Source organism: Polypterus senegalus, chromosome 16 (genome assembly GCF_016835505.1).
Source record: "Polypterus senegalus isolate Bchr_013 chromosome 16, ASM1683550v1, whole genome shotgun sequence".
NCBI classification, from domain to species: domain Eukaryota; kingdom Metazoa; phylum Chordata; class Cladistia; order Polypteriformes; family Polypteridae; genus Polypterus; species Polypterus senegalus.
The window spans coordinates 34,485,361-34,511,517 of NC_053169.1; the positions used below are offsets into that span (position 1 = coordinate 34,485,361).

The following is a 26,157-nucleotide window of genomic DNA, read 5'->3' on the forward strand; positions in this document are numbered from 1 at the left end:
CCAACAAGGATGAGCTTCCAAGCTCTGTTCCCACAGCCCCCATGCAGACCAGGGCAGGTGCCCTCTCGTGGCCCATGGGAGGTATTGTTCCTCTCCCGGTCCTTCCAGGCGTCCCGGCTGGGCAAGACCCCCAGCCGTCTGCCACAGTGTCTATGGGCTGCGCTTCCTTCCCGGTGTAGGCAAGTGCAATAATAAGAGAACAAGAGTTGTGGTGGAGGACATATCTGTGGATCTACATAACAAAGTTAGGATGAGGTGACCCCAAAACCCTTCCACCATAAAACAGATATCAAACTCAGATCCTGCAGGCTCACAGTGGCTGTAGCTTTTCATTCCAGCCATTTTCTAAATTATTAACCAGCTAGTGCTGCTAACATAACATAATTCTTTCGCCTTAATTATATTCTTCCTTAAGCAATTTAATCAACCAATAAAGAATTGCAAAGCAAGCCAATGGATCACCATCTAACCTGAAGGCTCAAACAATCCTGTAGGGTCACCATTTTCACTCCAGCCAGTCTCTTACTGAGCTGTTAATGAAAACTGTTATTTACTTCAGTGGCTTGTTAGTGTTCTCATTCTGCCATTTCCAGAACTGATTTTCTTTTCTTATGAGATCACCATCCAAATGCTTTACGGGCCACAACAGATCAATATTTCTCAAACCATCCTTTTTTTCTTTTCAAATTGTTTTTTGAGACAGTGTATGAAAGACACAGGCATGCTCACTTCACATTTCATTTGTGTTTGGGTGCCATTTAAGGAAAGAAAATTAAGTAATTCAGAGGAATGATGAAGAAATTCAGGGGAACAAAGCTTAAAAAACAAGTCAAATAAACTTAATTCAGCAACAAAAACAGGTCACTAATTAAGAAAAAGGTTAGAATAAAAACCTGCAGCCACTGAGGCCCTCCAGGACCAGAGTTGGGGACTCCTGGCATACAGTAATTTGCTTCATTTTCGTTCAAAAAACGAACAAATCAGGTGCATGTAGTGTCCCAGTATGATGTTGCATATTTACTCTGCAGTAACCTGCTATATGAACATCACTTGTATTTAGTTTAAATCACAAGTCTACAGCCTTGTAAATATTTGTAAATAATGTCTGATTAATATTTACTACATAATATCAGAGTTAATGTGTTTCCAGTGTCGCATTGTGTTCAGATTGCATTGAAAGATAAAAAAGAAATGTTTTCAAATGAATAAAGTTTTACTTTACACTAAAGAGTAGACTCTTCAGTATGTAGGTTATGCTCTGGATTTCAAGATGAGGACAATTATTTACCCAGGAAAGACTGAAATAACAAGAGAAGTGCCCTTAACTAACCGGCTACTGCATATACTGATGAACTACAGGATCTCTAAGAATTTAAAATTCTCATCCATTCTATACTGCATCACTTCAGCCTAAAACTTGCTTAAGGAATTGCTCTGAGTTCCCTTGGTATGCCGGTACAGATAATGGAACCATCAAATCATCCAGAGCTTCAACTGAGGATTTGATAAAGAAAATACCCCTGACAGAGGATGCCCACCAGTATGCATCATTCTTCTGACGGTGAGTCAATATTTAGGACTGATGATGAGGACTTTAAACCATTTTAAATTATCAGAAAATATCTGGATATCTGGTTTCTGAATGTTGCACTTGGTGCCACTGGTTTACTGCCAGGCGGCTCTGCTGCGTAGGATAAAGGAGCGCTGAAATTAATGGATGGAAAGATTCTCTCATCAGACTGGACAGCCAGCACAGTGGCCAGTTGGCTGAGGTCTAAAGGAGGTGACTTTGTTTTTGACTTTCAATCAATCGATTGCAACAAGTGCAGAATGCAGCTGCCAGAATCTTAACTAGGAAAAGAAAATCCGAGCACATTTCTCCAGTTTTGATGTCACTACATTGGTTAGCACTTTGAGCTACTGTTTGTATGAAAATGTGCTATATAAATAAATGTTGTTGTTGTTGTTGTTGTTGTTACCTGTGCCATTTAGAACTGACTTTAAAATACTGCTTATGGTTTACAAAATCTTAAATAGTCTCGCTCCATCCTATATCTCGGAATGCCTTTCACCTTACACTCCAAATCGTAACCTTAGATCTTCAAATGAGTGTCTGCTTAGAATTCCAAGAGCTAAACTTAAACGAAGTGGTGAGGCGACTTTCTGCTGTTATGCACCTAAAATCTGGAATAGCCTGCCAACAGGAATTCGCCAGGCTAATACAGTGGAGCACTTTAAAACACTGCTGAAAACCTATTATTTTAACAAGGCTTTCTCATGGCTTCATTTTAGTGTAACCCTGATGTTCTGTACATGTATTTAATTATCATTTTTTTCATGTCTCAGCAATCCATACTAACCCCTACTTTCTCTGCTGTTCTTTTTTCAGTTTTCTGTGTTGGTGATCTGCACCACTACCACTCGATCAAAGCACCGTGCAGTCCTTACATTGATGGATTGAAGGCCAGAGGTCCACATGACCATCATCGTCTAATTCTTCCATGTGACGCCTGAAAACCATGAGGACTAATTGAGATCATTGATGTTGGGTAGAACGTCTCGTGGCCTTGGAATCCCTTCAGATTTTTTTTTTTCCAGCGATCTGGAGCTTTTTTTTTTTGTTTATTCTGTCCTCCCTGGCCATCGGACCTTACTTTATTCTTCATTACTTAGTATTATTATTTTTATATTCTTCTGTTTTCTTTCTTCATCTTGTAAAGCACTTTGAGCTACATCATTTGTATGAAAATGTGCCGTATAAATAAATGTTGTTGTTGTTGCTCTCTTTTACAATTATAATCCCCACCATTGTCAGCTGGCCACAGTTCATCAATTACTTAATGGACAGAAATAATTGGTTTCCATTTATTTTTAATCAGTTTCTACCTTCTTCTTCTTTTTGTTTTAACAAACCCGCATTATTATGTGTACCAGATCTCTTGTAGCAGCGCTACATGAAAATGTGTTGAGTTGCATCTTTTATAGTGTGTGGTCTTTGGCCAGCTTGTCATCCCGGCCAATACCCCTAGGCCGCCAGATGGAGCCCTCCCTGCAGTGTGGAGGTGCCCCGAAGACCAGAAGGGTATTATGGATAATGTAGTTTTCATCCGCAGCCCTGCTGGATACCACAGGGGCTGCAAGAGGGAGCTGCAGGGGGGAGCAAAGAGTCATATGTGCCCTATAACCTGGAAGTGCATCATAGGAAGAGTGACGACAGAAGTGACGTACTTCCGGGGTGAAGAAAAGGACTGGCACCTGACCCGGAAGTGACAAAGAATCACATGGACTGGGGATTGGGAACACTTCCGGGTCAGGGAGTATAAAAGGACTGTGGGAGCTCCCAGACGGCAAGCTGAGCTGGATGGAAGGGTGGCAATGCGTCTGGAAGTGGAGGATTGTTTATTAGTGATTATTGATTTGTATATGAGTATAATGGAGGAGAGGGTGCTTTGTGCACTGTGGCATTTAAATAAAGCCAACATTTGGACTTTTTCCTGGTGTCTGGAGTCTTGGACAGGGGTTCAAGGGAGCGATAGCGCCCCCTATCTGTCACAAGTGTTGTCCCATTCATAAATGTTCTGTTTGTGTCTGTTTAAATGTTTTCCCCTGGAAACAAGGAGGAAGGATAACACAGTAGAACCGTGACCCCTTGTGGTATTTTTTCTGTCAGTACATCAACTTCATCCTGGTTATTTTCATTTAAACAAGAGGAGGAAGGAGAAGAGGAAGAGAGCCATTACAACACAGACACGCTTCATAAAAAGACAAGAAACAAAGAGAAATGCCGTTACGAATCATCGTGCACCGTTCTACTGCTTGCTGCTTTCAACGACGGACATTTAATAGTTTCAACTGTTAAAACCCCGGGGTTGTGGATCATCCTGAAATGCCGAGGAAAAAATGGTAAGACTGTTTTTGTTCATTCGGGAAAAGAGCAATCAATCAATTTTATTCGGCTTACAATTATTGCAGGACTATTTCCAACCAAACAAGGTTCATATTCATTTATTATTCCCTGTTTAATCTTCTGGACATTATGTTTGTTTCATGTTTTCTGTGCGATATACTAGTTTAGTGTTCAGTTTGGGCCAAGGGAGGGTTTGTGTTGAACGTTCATTGATTCACATTGAATTACTGCATAGCACCATTCACATTTTGGGTTGTATGTTATATTGGGATTTTGAAGGAGTGATATTATTGTTTTGTTTCATTGGTAATATAGATCCATACCGATATTTTACATACTGTGTGCTTATTGACTGTTTAACCATCAATTGGGTGAAGTATGGCTTGTCTTATCTTACAAGTCCTCATTTTGCCAGGTCACAGGTCTTGGTGGTGTAGCTGCCATTCCGGGTGGGTGGGTTGGCCGTTAAACTCTATTTAGTAATTTGCATCAACTATAGTTGTATTTTAACTGAGAACTGTTCACAGCACTCTGAGCCAGAACTCAGTGAAGAGCACTACAGAAAAAATAAGTAAAATAAATAACAAACTAACAGTAAAATCAACTAAGCCAAACTATCATTATTTACAGATATCTTAAAATTATTCTAAAGTTATTATCCATAATTTAAAATAATCAGTAAATTCCATTTATAAAGACATCTAAAACTGACTTAGACATTTGTAGGTGAATTACAGATATTCTTTAAATGTTTTAAGAGATCCATGTAAAGACTCTAAATGATAATTCAGCCTGCCATATGTATGAACTTAGCTGTTTTGGTCATGATTATGCACAAAGTGCTTAAGGGAGTGCAAGGAATACAAAGAATACAAAGTCACTTCTCAAGCCTGTGTCTTCTTTGCCGCTCTAATTTATTTGAAGCTTTGGCTCGCAAATGCACAGTGGGAGCTTTTATCTAATTAAGCCAAGAACTTGAGCAAAATAAATAGTGCAGCTTATTATGAGACATTAGCTCTGCTAATTAACTAATTGCTTCCTTTTTTGCAAATACTGAAAGGTATAGAAAAATGAAAACAAATCTCTGCAGAACCTGAATTCAAAAATGCACAAAAAGACTTTATATAAGGACTAAATAATAAAGCCGGTTTAAAACTGCAGATGACAAATTTAGTAAAAATTACTTTAAAATGTTGTTATAGATTTAGGTATTGACACCATTTACATTAATGAGATGACAGCTTGTGAAATAAAAAACTGAACAATATACTTGACATTAAACACTGGTCTTCATAACACTTGTAAAACAGCAGTAGATGGGTTATTCATCTCTGTGCAGTGTGGCACGTTGATATGATGGTAAAATTCCCTTTTAATCTGAAAGATTCACAGGTCTTATACTGAGTATGTAACATCAAGAGAAATGTGTCTCTTGCCACCTCAGACCACTGCAAAGTGAAGTTTTGTAAGTAGGTCACATTGTAGTGATGAATAAGCACTTTTCTGATACTTTGTACGTGTAATGAAACCCATAAAGCTGTTTGTTAAGATCTTGTTACTTAAAAGTAAATAAGTAATACATGCATTTTTGCAGTACCTAAACTAAAATGTCACCAAAAGAGATGTCAAAACACAGTACTGTTGGATGGAGTCTGTATGACTACTGATGATGGTTTGAAGGTGCCAGGCTTTTTCAGAAGACATCACGCAACATAACAGGTGCTCACATCACATTGGGATTAAGACTTCAATGTTCTCTCATGATGCTACAGGACAAGCAAACCACCAAATTCTAACATCCATCCATCCATTATCCAACCAGCTATATCCTAACTACAGGGTCACGGGGGTCTGCTGGAGCCAATCCCAGCCAACACAGGGCGCAAGGCAGGAAACAAACCCCGGGCAGGGCACCAGCCCACCGCAGCACATGCTAACAACACTTGGCAGCTTGGTAAACAACAGAGTGGTGCAGTTCCTCCAGGCCAACAGGTGACAGTGGACTATGCCTCCTGGAATTAACAGGACATTGCTTTCCTAAACAGACAGCTGATAGCCCAGAAACTGCCATGTAATTCTTGTCATTTTAAAGGCTGTTCAGGATTGTAGTTCCAACAGAGGCTTTGGCCTGGAGTTATATATTAACACACATTTAAAGTGCTTTGATAATGCTAAATATTAGCATACTAGTTATGAGAAAGGCTATATTATAAAAAATACTGTTTGGCTCAGTTATTCGTTAGTTGTTCAAGTGACACAGCAATGCTTGGCTTACATATATATGTCCACACATTCAACATTAATTTCATAAATCATCAAGACTGGTGAAGTTTTCCATAGCGGAAGCAGCAGAAATAATAACGGCTTATAAAACAGCAGGAAATGAAAACTGGCTTCTAAATGTTGCCAAAATTGTTTTGACAGAACCAAGGAGGAATAAAGAACGGTATTCATAAGAATGAGGATGGCACACTTCTCAGATGGTGTGTATAACAACAATTTTGGGTTACATAAAACAATTTTTGTTGGTGAGATGAAAAGCCTATCGAATTTCCTGCTTTGTGTGTTAGAGTCAGAATGACCACTTTTCCTGCATAATAATACCTTTTTATATATAAAATGTGTGATTCTAATAGGTGGGCCATGAGTTATGATGTATTACTGTCTTAATAATGAAGCAATCCAAATGAAATAAAGGTCACAGTATTAGTTGTGAATGAACTGGAGGACCGTGAGATCAGTAAAGGTTTTTTCCAGCAAGATGGGGCAACCTGTCACACACCAGCATGGCACAAATTGAGTCTTTTTTGGCAATCAGTTTATTTCAAAGGGACTATAGCCACCTCGTTCCCTGGCCCAGTCACCTCTGGGAAGAGCTGAAAGGAAAAGCGTACAAGAACAAGCCTCATAAACTGGAACAATTACAGAAAAGCAATGAACAGGAAATTGCTGCCATCACCTCTACAATGCTTGTAGATACCATTGCCAATATGGAGCGCCATGTCAATCTGTATTTGCAAGAAGAAGGTGACCTTTTCCAACACCAAATGTGACTGGATCGTTTGCACATCTATCAAGATATGCACTGTATTTGTTTTGCTTCTATCGCTTCATTTTTACATTAGTAACACATCATAACTTGGGGCCCTCATTAGACTCTCATTAGACTCTCCTTGTGTGTGTGTGTGTATATATATATCTATATATAGTGGTGGATGGCTGGGGCTCATGCCCAGACGGGACGCCTGGAAGATGGAAGGACCAAGGGAGGAGCAGTACCTCTCTTGGAACATGAGATGGAAGCCACACTGGCAGGTGTTGGGGCCACGGGAGCAGAGCTTGGAAGCTCAACCATGTGGGGACCTGTGGCCACTGCCAAGGGGCACCTGGATGGCTCAGATGCCATGGTATGCAACACTTCCACCACACCAGGAAGTACTGAAGGAAGGTCATCAGGGAACACCTGGAGCACATCCGGGTGCATTATAAAAGGGGCCGCCTCACTCCCCGGAGTCGGGTGTAAAAGGACGAAGACTGCAAGGAGTGGAGTAGAGGCGGCAATAGAGAAAAGAAGAGAAAGGACTGTGAGTTATTTGTGGTGATTTGTGCATAGTGTGTGAAGTGCAAAGGACTGTAAAGAAGAGAAATTAAAATAAAAAGCATGAACTTGTGTAAGTGCGCCTCTTGTGTCTGTCTGTGCCAGGTTAAGAGCTGGAATAGCGCCATCTACTGTCACTATATATATATATATATATATATATATATATATATATATATATATATATACCTGTATATATATATATATATATATATATATATATATATATATATATCTTGTGGCAGGTGGCGGGGCCCATGCCTGACTGGGATTCCCCTGCAGCATATCTTCTGGGGGAGCAGTGATGGGAACCCAATATCTCTCCCTGGACACTAGATGGCAGCCTCCCTGGGTTGCAGCGGTGCCTTGGACTCCCCCAGGGCTTCATGGGGGTTGGAGTTTTGTGAGGCCCTGTTGGGTTCCACAAGCACCACCAGGGGGTGCTGCAGCTGGGACTCCTGAGCCCGTCTGGGCAGCATATTCGTTACACCTGGAAGTGCAGTCGGAGGTCGGCAATCAAACTCCTGGAGCACTCCTGGGTGCCCTATAAAAGGAGCCAGCAACCACCACTCAGCGGCCAGAGTCGAGTGGAAGAAGGGCAAAGCTTGTGGAGGAGTGGTGGTGAAAGAGAGAGGAGTGTTTTGGTTAGTGAGTTTGTGCTTGGGACTGTGTTGTGGCTGAAGGGAATATGGGGAAGATATGCCCTCCAGCTGAAGAAAATAAGTTTCTTTATTTGTAAAAGTGCCTCCGTGTCCAGTCTGTGTCGAATCGGGCGCAATAGAGCACCTTTTCTTACTATATATATATATACTACAGTATATATCTATACTAATAAAAGGCAAAGCCCTCACTGACTGACTGACTGACTGACTGACTCACTGACTCATCACTAATTCTCCAACTTGCCGTGTAGGTAGTCGGCTGAAATTTGGCAGACTAATTCCTTACAGCTTCCTTACAAAAGTTGGGCAGGTTTAATTTCGAAATTCTACGCATAATGGTCATAACTAGAAGCTATTTTTTTCCATTTACTGTAATGGAGTTGAGCTCAAAAGCCATGGGGGGTGGAGTTTCGTGTGACATCATCACGCCTCCCACGTAACCACGCATTATGTAGAAAACCAGGAAGAGCTACAAAAAGCGCTGAAGAAAACATGCATTATATAATTAAGAAGGCAGCAAAACAATTAGAAGCGAGCAAGTGACATATAAAACCATATTCAGTGGCTCACGTGAACTGACGCAGTGCGCAGACAAAAAGCAACAGTTCCAAAGAGTGCTGAACAAAAACCGAATTACACTGCTACGCTCAAACAGACAAACCACACGCCGTGGCGCAATAGAACATTAGAACACTCTAGACGAGAACAGGCCATTCAGCCCAACAAAGCTCGCCAGTCCGATCCACTTGTTTCCTTCAAGAAAACATCAAGTCGAGTTATGAAAGTCCCTAACGTCTTACTGTCTACTACACTACTCTGTCTCTTATTCCAAGTGTCTATCGTTCTTTGTGTAAAGAAAAACTTCCAAATGTTTGTGCGAAATTAACCCTTAACAAGTTTCCAAATGTGTCCCCGTGTTCTTGATGAACTCATTTTAAAATACAAGTCTCGATCCACTGTACTAATTCCCTTCATAATTTTAAACACTTCAATCATGTCACCTCTTAATCCTCTTTTACTTAAACTGTAAAGGCTCAGCTCTTTTAATCTTTCCTCATGATTCAACCCCTGTAGACCTGGAATCAGTCTAGTCGCTCTTCTCTGGACCTTTTCTAGTGCTGCTATGTCCTTTTTGTAGCCTGGAGACCAAAACTGCACACAGTACTCAAGATGAGGCCTCACCAGTGCATTATAAAGGTTGAGCATAACCTCCTGTGACTTGTACTCTACACATCAAGGCGCTATATAACCTAACATTCTGTTTGCCTTCTTAATGGCTTCTGAACACTGTTGGGAAGTTGATAGCTTTGAGTCCACTATGACTCCTAAATCCTTCTCATAAGGTGTACTCTCGATTTTCCGACCGCCCATTGTGTATTCAAACCTAATATTTTTACTTCCTATGTGTAAAACTTTTCATTTACTGACATTAAATTTCATCTGCCACAAATAGTAGAGACTTCGCCTATAGCGCCGACGTCCGAGGTTTGATTCCCGAAAGGGGATGCACTAAGTATGTACGCGCGCTTCTCGATTCATTTTAGCCTCGCGTCCCCTTGGTTTGAGACGTATGAAAACATATGCGGTTAACGCAGAAAGACAGATCACCAATTGAAGCTTTATGAATAATGGATACTTTATTCGCGATTAATGATTGTTTTGGTAAAGCCATACTCAGTGTATTCATTAGATGAACGGTAAAAAAGTAAGAGCGAGGGGAGGGTAACTTATTGAGGCACACAGGCAAAACCACAATAGCACGCGGGCTCGATGTACTGTAGTGCACGTCAACTCGATCTGAATTGCGCGATCACATTTGAAAAAATATTTCTTTTCAAGTTCTATTTAGTCCATATGTGTCAAACTCAAGGCCCACAGGCCACATCCAGCCCGGCGTAATTATATCCAGCCCGCGAGATCATTTTATTTACTGTATTATTGTTATTAATGGCCCGGGGATATGAAGCGCTGGTAACACAATAAACTACAGATCCCATAATGCAGCACTTCAGCTGCCTTGCCAAACACTTACCGCGTTAATCACGTCTAGCTTATGATGCTGCAAGTTATTGCGAAGCTAGCCCACACGATGCCAAAGAGAAAAGGTGATTCTCAACATAGAGCCTTTAAAAACCGATGGGAGGCTGAGTATATGTTTGCTGACATTGCCGGTAAACCCGTGTGTCTCATTTGTGGAGCTAATGTGGCTGTAATTACAGAATTTTATCTAAGACGGCACTATGAGACAAGACATCAAGATAACCTGAAAGACCTGAATGCAATGCACAAGATACAGAAAGCAAAGAGTTAAAGAAGAATCTGACACTTCAGCAGACGTTTTAACCCGTGCACAATAACAAAGTGATTTCAAGTGAAGCTACTTTTATGGGAGACACAAATGCACCAGTGCACCTTGCCTCACTTTCCCTGTTGCCAAGTAATGTTGAACCAAGTCGGCACTACGATGTTCCCAAATACGCACTTTGCTGATAAACTGAGCGCACTGCGCATTGAGTTCGCACGGCGCTTTGGTGACTTTGAAGAACAAAAAAAGAATTTTGAGTTGTTTCGCAACCCATTTGCCGTCGATGTAGAAACTGCACCTGTGCAGATTGAGATGGAGGTGATTGAGCTGCAGTGTAATGGCACACTGAAGGCAAAGTACGATACTGCACGGCCCGTACAGTTTATTCACTCCATTCCCGCACAAATGCTCCAGCTCCGTCTACATGCGGCTCGAACCTTATGCATGTTTGGTAGCACATATCTGTGTGAGAAGCTCTTCTCAGTCATGAAGACTAACAAAACAGCACACAGGAGTCGCCTCACTGATGAGCACCTGCAGTCCATCCTGAGAATCTCCACAACACAGAACCTCACAGCAAACAGAAACGAACCTGTTGCCAAAAAAAAATGCCAGGCGTCCAAATCTGATAAAATGACATATGAGCAAAGACAACTGAATGATTTGATTTGTTATTGCTGAAAGGAACACATTTTATTTATATTTCCAGGTTTTGTTATGCACCATGTTCATATTTGAATTTGTATAATTTTGACAGGATATATTTTTATGGAGAGCAAAACCTTTTGGGATATTTAAAATTTAAGTTTTTTTTTATCTAAAATTACATAAGAGTAAAGAAATTTGAATGTTCTTGTAATGTTTAATTTATTTCTAACTTGTATAATTTAGACAGGATATATTTTTATGGAGAGCAAAATATTATAAATTATTTAAGGTTTGAGTTGATTTATTCCGGAATAATACTCTGTCAACTAAATAAAAATTCCTTCTATTTAAAACTTAAATAGAACTTGAACAGAAACGATAGTTCATAATATCCACGCAGACTTGCACGTAAGAGCGGGAGTCATCCGTTTTAACAAGCAGCGTATTGCACTGATACGAAATAGCCTGCCCATTCAATTATTTAGGAATGGATAAATAAATTAAGATTTTGTACAAATAATGCTTTTCATTTTTCTTCCTTCATGGATTCTGGCACCCTCAGCAACAGTTGCTTGCACCCCAAAGAGTGTATGTATGTGTGTATATATATATATATATATATATATATATATATATATATATATATATATATATATATATATACACACAGTGGTGTGAAAAACTATTTGCCCCCTTCCTGATTTCTTATTCTTTTGCATGTTTGTCACACAAAATGTTTCTGATCATCAAACACATTTAACCATTAGTCAAATATAACACAAGTAAACACAAAATGCAGTTTTTAAATGATGGTTTTTATTATTTAGGGAGTTTAAGTTGTTATATTGGATAAGAGGAAGAATGTGAGGAACAAAATCTAAAGCTCAAAGAACCATAGAAAGCTCTGATAGAAAACAGCAACTAGTCAGCAAGTTGACCGTTAAGCATCTTTGATATTGATCATGATCTATGAGATGTTATGGTCTTTTGGTGCCTTGGCTGTCTAGAAGAAAACACGAAGTTTTGGCTTTCTGTTTAAGCTCATTGCTTTCACAACTTTACTAATGAAAAAGTACCAAGAGTACAGGTTTGACACAAGTTATTCCTCTCAAATTTAATTTAGCACATAATTTAATGTAGTGATATTAGCTAGGTGTATTTCTCTCTTTGTAAAGCTAAATGAAAACATCTTTTTCATTAGTGCTTCTAAAATTAGAAGGCCTCAGAATGACAACTTATTGACCAGCTCTAGGTGTGCAGCCTCCTGGGACTTATGTTACTACATAATCATTTTGAACACAATGGTGAAATAGCACTCTTCGAAGCTCTATGTTTGGATGCATCTACTGTCAAAATTGCAAACAAAACAAGCAGAAACTATATCTGAATGGAAAATCAGAGAGCACAGTAGAAGAATTAATTCAATGCTCAGGATATCATTAAAAAAAGAACATTCCAAATAATCCAGCAGTCCCAGGTGGCCTCAAGGCTAAGTACTATCTGCAACGTCACTTGGCAAATAGAAGATGTGTCCTTGCATGATCATCTTCAACTGTCTTTCTCTTTAATCCCTCAGTCTCATTTCCAATGCCAGAGTGTTGCTGCACATTAGTCAAATTTTACTGTATATTGTCATAAATGCAATGTAATATAACAACCCAGCTTCATGAAGTCATGTATTTCTCTCCTACGAGTACCAACCATTACAATACCTGCTTATGAATTTCTTGTATATAAAAATAAGAGCATCTAAGTACTCCCCTAAGCAAACTCTGTCTATCAAATCCCCTACAATAAAGCCCAGTAGTAGAAACATTAAACTCTCTTTTGGCAGGGCTTCCTTCAACAGCTCTCTGCTGTCTCCATCTCCTCTAGAATGTAGCTGTATGACTGGTGTTCTCTCTTCCTCAATTTCACTCCTAATATTCTTTTGCTTTGGTCTCTTCACTGGCTTTCTGTTTCTGCAAGGATCCATTTCAAAACTCTTGTCTTAACTTACAGTTCTCTGAACAGTTCTGTTTCTCAGTATCTTCAGTCTTTGGTCTCTCCATATGTCCCTTCAAGAAGTCTCTGTTCTGCTGACTGTCCCGCCTTTTATTACATGTGCAGACGTGATTAATGCTATGAGGAGACTGTGTGTTCATGTTACTTCTACTCCCAGTATATGTTATCTTCTTAGGTATTGATAGGACACTCTTAAATGTAATTTCAGATATCTGCTGAGTCTGATTTGCCTGAGGCTATTTCTTCTTCGATTAAATCTGATAGTTGAGATTAGATTGACAAAAAGACAAACATTCCTAAAATGCCCACAGATATGCAGTTGTTAAGAATAAATGAATGTACGAATGAGAGCACATGATGGCAGAGATAAAGAGGATAAAAAATTCTGCCCTGCCTTCTGTATGCTTACATTTCTTGGACAGAAGTTTGTTTAGACTCCTCTCAGTTTAACATACAAATTAAACAAAGCTGAGAAAATGCATTAGAGGGATGAGTGATCAATAAGACATGGTACAACAAAAGTGACAATTGTAAAGATAAGTGCAGAACTCGGGGGCTTGATCACACGGTGACTGAACAAATCTACCAAACATGTCATCAGTCTGAAGAGGACCAGTTTCCGACACACCTTACTTTGTTTTTAACTATTAAAGAGCTTGATGTCCCTTGTGTAGATCTACTGAACCACGAATAATCTCAACTGGCAGGATTGTCTGAATTTAGAAGATAAGCGATCAATTATCATATAAATTGAAAGGTTAGAATCAAAGCCAGGGCCTTTCTAATTCCCAGCAGAGCCTTTTGTCAAGTTATCAGAGATAGCCAGGCACCATCAGCTACGGTAACATTATGTGACACTTTCTAGAAGTTTCAAATAACACACTTAATCTTTGGTGGAGTGGATACTATTAAAGTGTCACCACTAGCCATTTAAGAAGTGAACTTCTGAGTTCAAAGCTTCAAGTTTGATTTTACATTACAGCCAGGTAACTTTTTTTTTTTTTTTGTTAAATGTCACAGAAATGGATTTCCATACGTCATGCTTTTTTCTTAAAGAAATACAAAAATATACTTTCCTCTCATTGATGCTACCGAGTCAGATCTATTGTTGGATCAATCCTATCACAATAATCGTGCAATTACCAACTGCTCAGTGTATTTTTTTTTTTTACTGATAATTCAGTCAAAACCTGATATATATGTGTGCATGCTGTATACAGAATTAAACAGGACACACTACTATGATGTTTAGCTGAGCAGGAACTGATGAGCCTCAGGAGCCGATTCCTTCTGGCAAGGAATTAAAAAAGATACTGTATGTTGTGCAGACAGGTAAACAGGACTTTTACAAAATTCAAAGTAAAACAGCTATGAAGATCTTTGAAATTACTGTCATCATGTCTTAAGAACACATGGCAGTCTTTGTCCTGGCAGCTCCACAAATTTCTGCAGTTTTCTTTTTTTGATCTCCTAATTTTTTGTTCTTGCAGGTATAAAAGCAGAGCAGGATGCAACAGAGGAGACTACAGAAAAGAAGTGCAACACACCCTCGTCTCAGGAGAACAGAAATGTAATCAATGTGAGGAATCAAAAGGAACAAATAATTGAGAATGGCACTTGGCCTTCTCCACGGGCTTCACAACTCTTTACTTGTTATACAAAGAGGCAGTCTCACAAATCATTACCTACAAACAGACATTTTACTTCTGAATGCTTAACTAATTTCAGCAAACAACATTCTCCTTAAACACCAGGGAATGCATGAACTGTCTGACCCACAAATAAAATTAAAAGCAAACAAAAGAAACATGCATCTATGTTCATTTGTGTTTTAAAGAATGTACCAGAAGCAGTAATTCCTCACACGCTAACATTTGGTTTTAAACACACACTTTAATCATAATCTTTTCCACGTATTTTGTACATAAAAATGGCTAGAATGCGTGTTTTTCGGGCTCTAGAATTCTGCAAGAAACATGTTCAGCTTTACCACACAATCAAAACATCCTGATTGTACAGTGGATTCAGAAAGTACTCCTTCACTTTCTGCACACTTTACTGTGGATATAATTTCAAATGGTCACATTCGTCATTTTTGCCCATCAATCTAAGCTCAATACCCCATAATGACAAAATGGAAATACATTTTCAGAAAGGTTTGCAAATTTCTTAAAAATCAAAAACTGAAATCTCTCATTCATTTAAGTATTCAGACACTTTGATATGGTACTCCAAATATTGGTCATGTCTCATCCTGTTTGCTTTAATTGTCCTTGAGATATATCTAGAACTTGACTGGAGTTCACCTGTGCCACAATGAATTGACTGAACTTCATCTAGAAAAGCACACAGCCGTGAATAAAAGGTTTACGATTCACACTGCATGCCAGGACAAAAGCAAAGTCCAAGGAGCTCTCTGTAGACACCATGTGCTAAATCTGTAGTGAGGCATAGATTAAGGTAAGGGTAGGAAACCATTTCTCGCTCTCCGAGTGTTCCCAGGAGCACAGTGGCCTCAACAATTGTGAAATAGAAGAAGTTTGGGAGCACCGGGATTCTCACTAGAGTTGGCTGTCTGGCCAAACTGAGTAACCTGGGAAAAAAGGCCTTGGTCAAGGAGGTGAGCAAGAACCCAATGGTCACTCTAAAGAGCTTCAGAAGTTTTTACTGAGATGGGAGAATGAGTCAGAAGGAAGAGCGTCATAACAGCATTCCATCAATCAGGAAGAAGTCACTCTTGAGTAAAAGGCATATGAAAGCCCACGTGGAGTTTGCCAAATGATACTTAAAAGAACTCTGAGAGCATGAGTGCAAAGATTGTCTTGTCTGATCAGAAAAAAAATGAACTCTTTGAGCAGAAGTCCACTATGGCTGGCAAACACCAAGCACTGCTTACCACCAGCCTAAGACCATCCTTGCAGTGAAGCATGATGGCAGCATCATGCTATGGGGAACTTCTCGTTGGCAGGAACAGGGAGACTGGTCAGAACTGAGGGAAGCATAAATGTAGCCAAAACCGGAGAGGTCCTAGAAGTACCACTGCTCCAGAGTGAACATAATCTCAGATTAGAGTCATGGTTCAGCTGCAGCATGACAGCCAATACAATGTTGGAAGAGTCTCTGACTATCGCGAGTGGCCCCGCCAAAGCTTAGACTTAAACCCCAGAGAACATTTGTGGAGAGACCTAAAGATGGCAGTTCACAAACACTTCCCATCCAACTAAATGGAGTCTGCTATTGTAATGCAGTGGCTTGTCCAGCAGAGTTGGTTCTCCCAGATTATGGTTTCAATGGTGGTCATCTTTGGTTCAGGAAGGACCCTGGAATTAGGTAGGCAATCCTCTCAGTTGATAAGGACAATCCACTGATGGAATCTCTGTGGAGTTTTATGGTGACAACAGCAGGCGAATCAGGTTTTGTTACAGCATGGGAGAACAGTGACATGAAACACCATGTATGTCAAGAGCTTACTTTTTCCTTCTTTCTCAAACAAATGCTGATACACTTTCATAAAGGAAGTGCTGGCACAGTTGATGTGGGGATGATTTTCTATGCTGTGGTTTGGTGAGAATTAAAAAGGTGCATCTTTAAGTACAATCTGCTCTTTATCCACAATAGCATTCTAAAAGCACAGTCCACAGACAGTATGGATGAGCAACAATTCATTTTGTAAAGGTATTTTTGATGTGTGTGATTTATTTTTACAAAACACACTAATTAAAATGAACAGCTACACTATGTAACTGCTAAATCAAGTGAGAAAATATAAGGTGCCAACATGGCTCTGCTATGCAGACTACTAGTAGACGTCTGGGCAAGAAGGTCCCATTAAGGACGGTGCTTAGCTGAACCTGTGTTTCTTCCCCATGTAATCATTAATACAATTAATGAAGTTAATGAGCTTTACCTTAGTGTGTTATATTTGGAGTATGAAATGCGCTTCTCTTCTATGAAAGAAAATACATGAAATCAAGGTGTCACTTTACTATGTGAATAAAACTCCAGTAGAATATTCAAAAAACAAATAAAAAATGTTATCAAAAGTCATGTAAGTGGTAAGGAGACATACAGTAAAAGAACTCAAATGTTGATAAGGGATGCTTTCTAGAAATTATTAAATGGAGCTATAGAATAAATCAGTTTATTCCTTCTGTGAATCTCTTTGAGTAGCCAAATGATATTTAAGTAATATTCAAGTATGTGGTGTTTGGTTCATTGCTTCTTCCTCAAATACAGGCAACCATAATCAAGTCATATAAAATATCATTGGCTATTATGCTAAATGGTAGAAAATAATATGTGAATGAAAAGTGCGCATACCTATACAATATAGTAAAATAGTACCTCTGACTCCTTCCCTTTGCAAAGGTGGACATAATAAGTACCGGATATCCAAGATTTGCAGGTCAAGGAAGTTCTCACACATTTCCACATCACCATACTCATCAACTGAACACTCTCATGATGCACAAATCACCGCCAGGTACAGGGTTTACTCATTTCCTCTGACCATGGAAATTCAAGTGCCTAACTATGCGTATTGCAGGCAAACTCAGTTTTTAGGGATGTTGAGAGGTAAATTTGAAAACATACACTGTATACTAAAAAGGCACAAAAAATACAAAAGTCATAGTTTATTCAACAATCAAGGATTGTTTGGAGTTTGTGAGGAGCACAGCCTTTCCATCTGATGCTCCTCACATTTTAAAAATCACAAGATACTAGCTGTGCTACTCATCTAAAATGAGTTCATATCTACTATAACATTAATGTTTGCAGTGAACCATGCAATGCACATGTCTCTGTTATATGCCATTTGGAATGTGAGCCGTAAAAGCAGTGTTAATGTTTGGGATGTGCCATCTGTTGGAATGAAAAATCCAACACATTTTATTACTATAAATGTTTGTGATGTGCTATCTTTTGGAATGACCGAGACATAAGAACCAAAAGGACACACATACCTGTACACTTATCCTTTTAATAGGGTTAATGTTTCTTTTTTTTTTTTTAAGTCTATACACTAAGTTGTACAGGTTGTGAAAGATAGTAAAGATGGCAAAGAATCAATACACTATTTCATAATATAGATGTCTGGAAACATATCCATGTGGAATATACTGCAAATATAGGAATATTTATAACTACATAGCAATAAACTGATAATGCCAAACAGAAGAATTCGGCCTACTTGAATTCAAATAGGCTTTTCTGTACTATAACATTATATTTAAAAAATATTACTACATAAGATTACATTAATTAAGTGAAATATGACAGCTCCCTTTGTCTTTGGCCTTATCTGTTGCAGAAACATTTGTCGGCATGACCTTGCTTATTTAGTTTTATACCTGTCTATAAAAAGTGTCAGCACATGGGATCTTTTATTATTCAGGCTGTCACTCTGTCTCAGTCTCTTGTCTCCTGTGAAGTGTTTTTTCTAATTTTCATTTCATCTCTGAAGAAAGAAAAAAAAGACATTCACAGAATAACAACATACGGTAACTCAAGCATCAGATGAATTTCTTTCTTTAAACTTTCTTCATACATTTTCTATTCTTCCCAAAATGAAACAGCACAAAACACCCAAAGAACAGCATCTATGATGATGACATAGCTAGGCAAGCATCTTGATAAATTCTTAAAATACATTTTGTGATTTTTTTGTTCTAAACCTTACTTGGTTCTATCATTATTTTGTTTTTGTACTTTACATTTCTTTTTGGTAAAGAAACAAAAAACAGAGTCACACATGCAGATGCCCATGAGGAAGTTATTCGTATGCAGGTACAGGGCAATTGGCACTCACACCAGTAGATGAAGGTATAGTTTCTACTCACAAGTCATAAGGATGCTGAACAGCCAATCATAAAACTGTATATATGTACATAGACCTGCGGTGGGTTGGCGCCCTGCCCAGGGTTTGTTTCCTGCCTTGCACCCTGTGTTGGCTGGGATTGGCTCTAGCAGACCCCTGTGACCCTGTAGTTAGGATATAGCAGGTTGGATAATGGCTGGATGGAAGGATGTATATAGACCCCCTTAGGGGTTCTGTCAAGGTATGTAATTAGGTACTGTATATACAAACCCACTAGAACAAGAGGGGGCGCTGTCGCTAATACTGTCTTCTCCTTCTCTCCCTGCAGCACTGAAAAACTGCCCTGTGAGGGCACCTAAACCCGCCATTTTCCTACTCCCGGACTGTAAGAACCCTGGTTCCAGGAAGAAGGTGTTATTTTGGTAAAAGCAACCAGTCACAAGCAATCAAGCAAATTGACCCTAATTCAGGGCTAGAAGTCAAGTCTTATTTTTTTATTGGAGGCCTGAAGACAAGGGCAATAAACCCTAAGGAGCATTTTCTTTTGTTTTGAACTTTTTGCTAATTAAATGTTATGACCTAGATGGTGCTTCCAATTTTTTTCGGTGGTCCTGTCATTTGTGAACTCTACCACTATACACACACACACACACACACACACACACACGCACACACAAACGTACACAAACACATATAAACATATATACATATACATATATACAGATCTACATATACACATATCTATATATATACATATACACATCCACATATATATACATATATACAGTATACACATATCAACATATATATTCACATACATATACACACATACAAACACACATATATATATATCTACATATATATATATACAGTATATATATATCTACATATATAAATATATATCTACATATATATATATATATATATATACTTTATATAGCAAAATCCCTGCGCTTCGCAGCGACGAAGTATTGCTTTTAAATTTTTATTAAGAAGAAAAGAAAACCTTTTTAAACTGAGGGAAAATATACCAATAACTATCTGTCAAGGATCTCTTTGTATACCACGTTGTCAGTTCAGCAGTCCGGTTGTAATATGACCAAGCTGTGCACTGAGCTTACTCTTGAGAATGCAATGTACAGTTTTGTCCAGGAGAAAAGCAATGTTGCCTCAAATCAATGGCAACCTTATGTAGGGTGTGTCCCTGAGACTTATTAATTGTCATCGCAAAGCAGAGCCTTACTGGAAGGTTGAGGCATTTGAATTGAAATGAGAGATCAGAGGGTATAACGGTGATGCGAGGAATACATTCAGAGTGTGGCGCTCTGCTGTTTTTTTGTGTAGCTGCCTTCACACAGCTTCTCTGCTGCTTTATAAACAAACGCCATATAAGGACATCCTTTTTCCTTGCTTCGCCAATTCGTTTTATTGTTCGTTTATTCCGACTGTTATAGTTATTGTGTAGCTATTTGAGACTTACTTTACTGTTCAGGTACCCATTTCCTTTATTTAATCCGCGGCTTTTACACTATTTTTTGTTCGTTTATTACGATTATAGATATTTATTGATTCCCTTCTTAAGCTGACTGCCTGCCCATATAAGACACTCCGCTGGTTTTTTGTGAAGCAGCCTTTACACAGCTTCTCCGCTGTTTTATAAACGAACGACATATAAGGCCATCCTTTTTCCTTGCTTCGCCAAGGAAGCTGCCTTTTTATTTAATCTACGGGTTTTCCGCTGTTTTATTGTTCGTTTATTACGATTGTTATAGTTCTCTTTATATAGCGCGTTGTCAGTTCAGCACTCCGGTTGTAATATGACGAAGCTGTGCGAGCTCACTCTTGAGAATGCAATGTATAGTTGTCCAGGAGAAAAGCAATCTTGCCTGAAATCAATGGCAACCTTTTGTAGGGTCTGTCCCTGAGACTTATTACTGATCATCGCGAAGCAGAGCTTTACTGGACATTGGAGGCATTTGAATTGAAATGGGAGATCAGAGGGTATAACGGGGATATGAGGAATACATTGAGTGTGGAGAAACTCTAGAGACAGCATGTGTATTAACTTGTGAATTTTTCTGTGAGTATTTGGTGGCAGTGTGACAAAGTTGCTTCCGCAAGACCACGTTAGCTGTGGAGCTCAGCTCGGAGCATATTCTTTTCCTACCTTGTCAATTGTGTAAGGCGTTTTTTGAACAGGTTTGATGCATGGAAGTGATCACTCGTTGTGCGGTCAGTCAGTTCACGTGAGCTGCTCTCTTTTGTAATGTTGCGATGTCCACGGCTTTATTTAATGTTAGCTAAGACCCGGCACTTAAAAGTTTCTCGCTACAGCAATTTTAACTCCGTTACAAAGTTATCCAAAGTCTCGTTTATACCTCGTGTCTTCTCATTAAACTAATATCTCGCGAATAAAGTATTCGACGAAGTCACGACAAACGGCAGCGGGAGCGTGTCAATAAACTTAATTTAAACTTACGGTTTACACCGTGCTTTGTTTCCGCAGTAGCTGCACTTATGAATATGGTTGCATGCGTTTTTCTTCAGCGCTCTTTGAAGCTCTTCCTTGTTTTCTACATACTGCGTTCACAGTCAGTTCATGTGATTACATGAGAGGCGTGATGATTTGACACGCAACTCCGCCCCCCACGGCCATCGAGCTAAAGTCCATTACAGTATATGGAGAAAAATAGGTTCCAGTTATGACCATTACGCGTAGAATTTCTAAATGAAACCTGACCAACTTTTGTAAGTAAGCTGTAAGGAATGAGCCTGCCACAGGAAGTTGGAGAATTAGTGATGAGTGAGTGAGTGAGTCAGTCAGTGAGCGCTTTGCCTTTTATTAGTATATATATATATATATATATATATATATATATATATATATATACTAGCAAAATACCAGCTTCAGAGCGGAGAAGTAGTGTGTTAAAGAAGCAATGAAAAGAAAAGGAAACATTTTGAAAATAACGTAACATGATTGTCAATGTAATTGTTTTGTCACTGTTGTGAGTGATGAGTGTTGTTGTCATATATATATATATATATTTACACACACATACATAAACATATATATATATATACATATCTATACATATACACATATATATATACATATATATATACACATATATAAACATATATATACATATACATACATATCTACATATATACACACACAGCTATTTCAGATCAGTGCAATACGCTGCTTGTTAAAACGGATAACTCCGCTCTTACGTGCAAGTCTGCGTGGATATTATGAACTATCGTATTTGTTCAAGTTCTATTTAAATTTTAAATAGAAGGAATTTTTATTTAGTCGACAGAAATATCTTTGGTAGGAATGGTAAAAACAGACAGGAATATTATTCGTGAATAAATCAACTCAAACCTTAAACAACTTATAATATTTTGCTCTCCATAAAAATTTATCCTGTCTAAATTATACAAGTTAGAAATAAAGTAAGCGTTAAAAGAACAAACATTCACATTTCTTTACTCTTATGTAATTTTATATAAAAATAAACTTAGATTTTAAATATCCCAAAAGATTTTGCTCTCCATAAAAATATATCCTGTCAAAATGATACAAATTCAAATATGAACATGCTGCATAACAAAACCTAGAAATATAAATAAAATGTGTTCCTTTCAGCAATAACAAATCAAATCATTCAGTTGTCTTTGCTCATATGTCATTTTAGAGCTGGACGCCTGGCATCTTTTTTGGCCACAGGTTCGTTTCTGTTTGGTGTGAGGTTCTGTGTTGTGGAGATTCTCAGGATGGATTGCAGGTGCTCATCAGTGAGGCGACTCCTGTGTGCTGTTTTGTTAGTCTTTATCACTGAGAAGAGCTTCTCACACAGATATGTGCTACCAAACATGCACAAGGTTCGAGCCGCATGTAGACGGACTTTTTTTGTTCTTCAAAGTCACCAAAGCGCCGTGCAAACTCAGTGCGCTCAGTTTATCAGCAAAGTGCGATTTGGGAACACCGTAGTGACGACTTGGTTTAACATTACTTGGCAACAGGCAAAGTGGGGCAAGTGCACTGGTGCATTTGTGTCTCCCATAAAAGCAGCTTCACTTGAAATCACTTTGTGATTGTGCACGGGTTAAAACGTCCGCTGAAGTGTCAGATTCTTATTTAATTATGCTGCTTTCTGTATCTTCTGCATTGCATTCAGGTTAACCTGATGTTTTGTCTCATAGTGCCGTCTTAGATTAAATTCTGTAATTACAGCCACATTAGCTCCACAAATGAGACACACGGGTTCAGTAAACATATACTCAGCCTCCCATCGGTTTTAAAGGCTCTATTTTCAGAATCAACTTTTCTCTTCAGCATCGTGTGAGCTAGCTTCGCAATAACTTGATTAACTCGGTAAGTATTGGCAAGGCAGCTGAAGCGCTGCATTATGGGATCTGTAGTTTATTGTGTTACCAGCGCTTCATATACCGGGCTTTAATAACAATAATACAGTATATAAAATGATCTCGGGCGGATATAATTACGCCGGGCGGATGTGGCCCGCCCTTGAGTTTGACACATATGGACTAAATAGAACTTGAAAAGATATATTTTTCAAATGTGATCGCAATTCAGATAGAGTTGACGCAAGACTACAGCCTGCATGCCTCAATAAGTCATCCTTCCTGCTCTTACTTTTTACCGTTCATCTAATGAATACACTGAGTATGGCTTTACCAAAACAATCATTGATGGCGAATAAAGTATCCATTATTCGAGTATGTAGATCGGGTTATATATATATACATATATATATATATATACCAGCGTATCGCAGCGAGAAGTAGTGTGTTAAAAAGCTATGAAAAGAAAAGGGAACATTTTAAAAATAACGTAACATGACTGTCAATATACAGTATTTGTTTTGTGAGTGTTACTGAGTGTTGCTGTCATCAAGGATTTGATTATCATTATTTCTTTCAATCAGGTTCGTATTTGTAGGATGTGTTGTGTTCAAGTTACATTCCGTGTTTGTCAATCGTTGTAAAGATGACAGGTTTCATTCATCGATTAGTTTCTTACTGCATCAATAAACAGCTCGTCTTCTTCTTTATCTGAGACCTGACACACTGCATGCACGGTTTTTTACACTGTCTTCCTTTAGCGGGACATTGACTTTTTCCAACGTGTGCTTTGTTTTGGATTTATGAATATGCTTGTATGTATCAGACGCTTCATATTTTTGCTGCCTTTTCAATTGTGTAATTCGGTTTTGTTCAGCTCTTTGGAACTGTTGCTTTTATCTGTGCACTGCGTCAGTTCACGTGAGCCACTCGGTGTACATGCATCGAAGTTCCCAGCTGTGCTGGTGCCATCTCGTGCTATGTCCATGGCTGTATTTAATGTTACCTTAGTCCTGGCACTTAAAACTTTCTCTCGCAGTTTGCTGAGTTTGTACCAAACACCACCCTGACCATCTCATCTTCCTCTGCATAAGCACAGTCCTTAACCCGTGAATATTTAGTGGGAGTTTGCTATTGGATTGCGCTGACGGACGGCCTTATATGGGCAGGCACTAAATTACAAACGCCAGCGCAGCCTGTCTATGAACTTAATTTAAAGTGTAGGTTTACATCGTGCTTTGTTTCAGTAGCAGAACTCATGAATATGGTTGTATATGTCACTTTCGCCGCTTCTTATTGTTTCGCTGCCTTCTCAATTATATAATGCATGTTTTCTTCAGGCTTTTTAGGTCTTCCTGGTTTTCTATGTACTGCGTGATTACGTGGGAGGTGTGATGATGTCACACGAAACTCCGCCCCATGGCGTTGAAGCTCATCTCCATTACAGTAAATGGAGAAAACTGCTTCCAGTTATGACCATTACGCGTAGAATTTCGATATAAAACCTGCCCAACTTTTGTAAGGAAGCTGTAAGGAATGAACCTGCCAAATTTCAGCCTTCCACCCACACGGGAAGTTGGAGAATTAGTGATGAGTAGTGAGTGAGTGAGTGAGTGAGGGCTTTGCCTTTTATTAGTATATATATATATATATATATATATATATATATATATATATATATATATATATATATATAATATTATCGACTTATTTTAATTTTTTGCAGTTGCTCCTTGGCCTTTAAAATTACCCAAGGCAATATCTTAGACATTTGGGAGGCCATGGAGCACATAAAGCTTTCATTTTTTGTCTAGATATGTTTTTAATAACATTTATAAGTAAATACAGTACATTTTGCAGTAGCAACATTTTGTTTATGATGCAGACATTGCCATTTTGTGCATTCATTTTGAGCAATTGTTAGACAAGTTTAACCAGAAGTGTGCAGCCAATGATATTACTAGGTCAAAGGTTCAACGGTCAGCATCATGCACTTTCTGGTTTGTTCCAGTTTGTGGATGCAGGTAAGAAAAGACTAGTGTTCATATTAGCATTTCAATCTTTATTTTGGTAACTAAGTCTTTTCTTAATTTACTATGATTTCTGCTTTTTGCTTGTCTGTGGTTATGTGGAGTTTTTCCTTTGATTTATGATTTTGATTTCATGTCCTGTTGTTGTTTATTTAAGTACTGTCTTCCTGATATTAACCTTTGCTTGTTAATAAAACTCAGATACTTCTCTTCATTCGATACTTATTTAAATACTGCTGCCACAGGGCCGAGACAGTACTTTCAGAGTACTTTCAGAAAGATGACATACAGTATGTAGTTGATGCTGTAGTTAAATGTAGAGTTTTTTTGTTAGAAAGCCAGATGTTCCCATAGTGACACCTTTTTTCTCCATTTATTGATAGTGTTTTGGTTCATATATTTAAAAACCCAGTTATCTGGAAGACATGTATTTTGTTTTTCATTTTTTTCAGCATTGCAATATTATTTTGTTGGCTCAATAGGAGCTACAGTGGTGTGAAAAACTATTTGCCCCCTTCCTGATTTCTTATTCTTTTGCATGTTTGTCACACAAAATGTTTCTGATCATCAAACACATTTAACCATTAGTCAAATATAACACAAGTAAACACAAAATTCAGTTTTTAAATGATGGTTTTTATTATTTAGGGAGAAAAAAAATCCAAACCTACATGGATTGCCCCCTTGTTAAAAAATCACCTAACTGTGGTGTATCACACCTGAGTTCAATTTCCGTAGCCACCCCCAGGCCTGATTACTGCCACACCCGTTTCAATCAAGAAATCACTTAAATAGGAGCTGCCTGACACAG

The 26,157-nt window shown here is 38.6% G+C and overlaps 1 protein-coding gene across 1 annotated transcript in view; it reads right to left on the reverse strand.

The window, feature by feature from the left end:
• The window catches only part of prkn (parkin RBR E3 ubiquitin protein ligase), a 1,158,643-nt gene that overhangs the window by 898,541 nt on the left and 233,945 nt on the right, over positions 1 to 26,157 (reverse strand). The gene's annotated exons all lie outside the window — the stretch shown is intronic.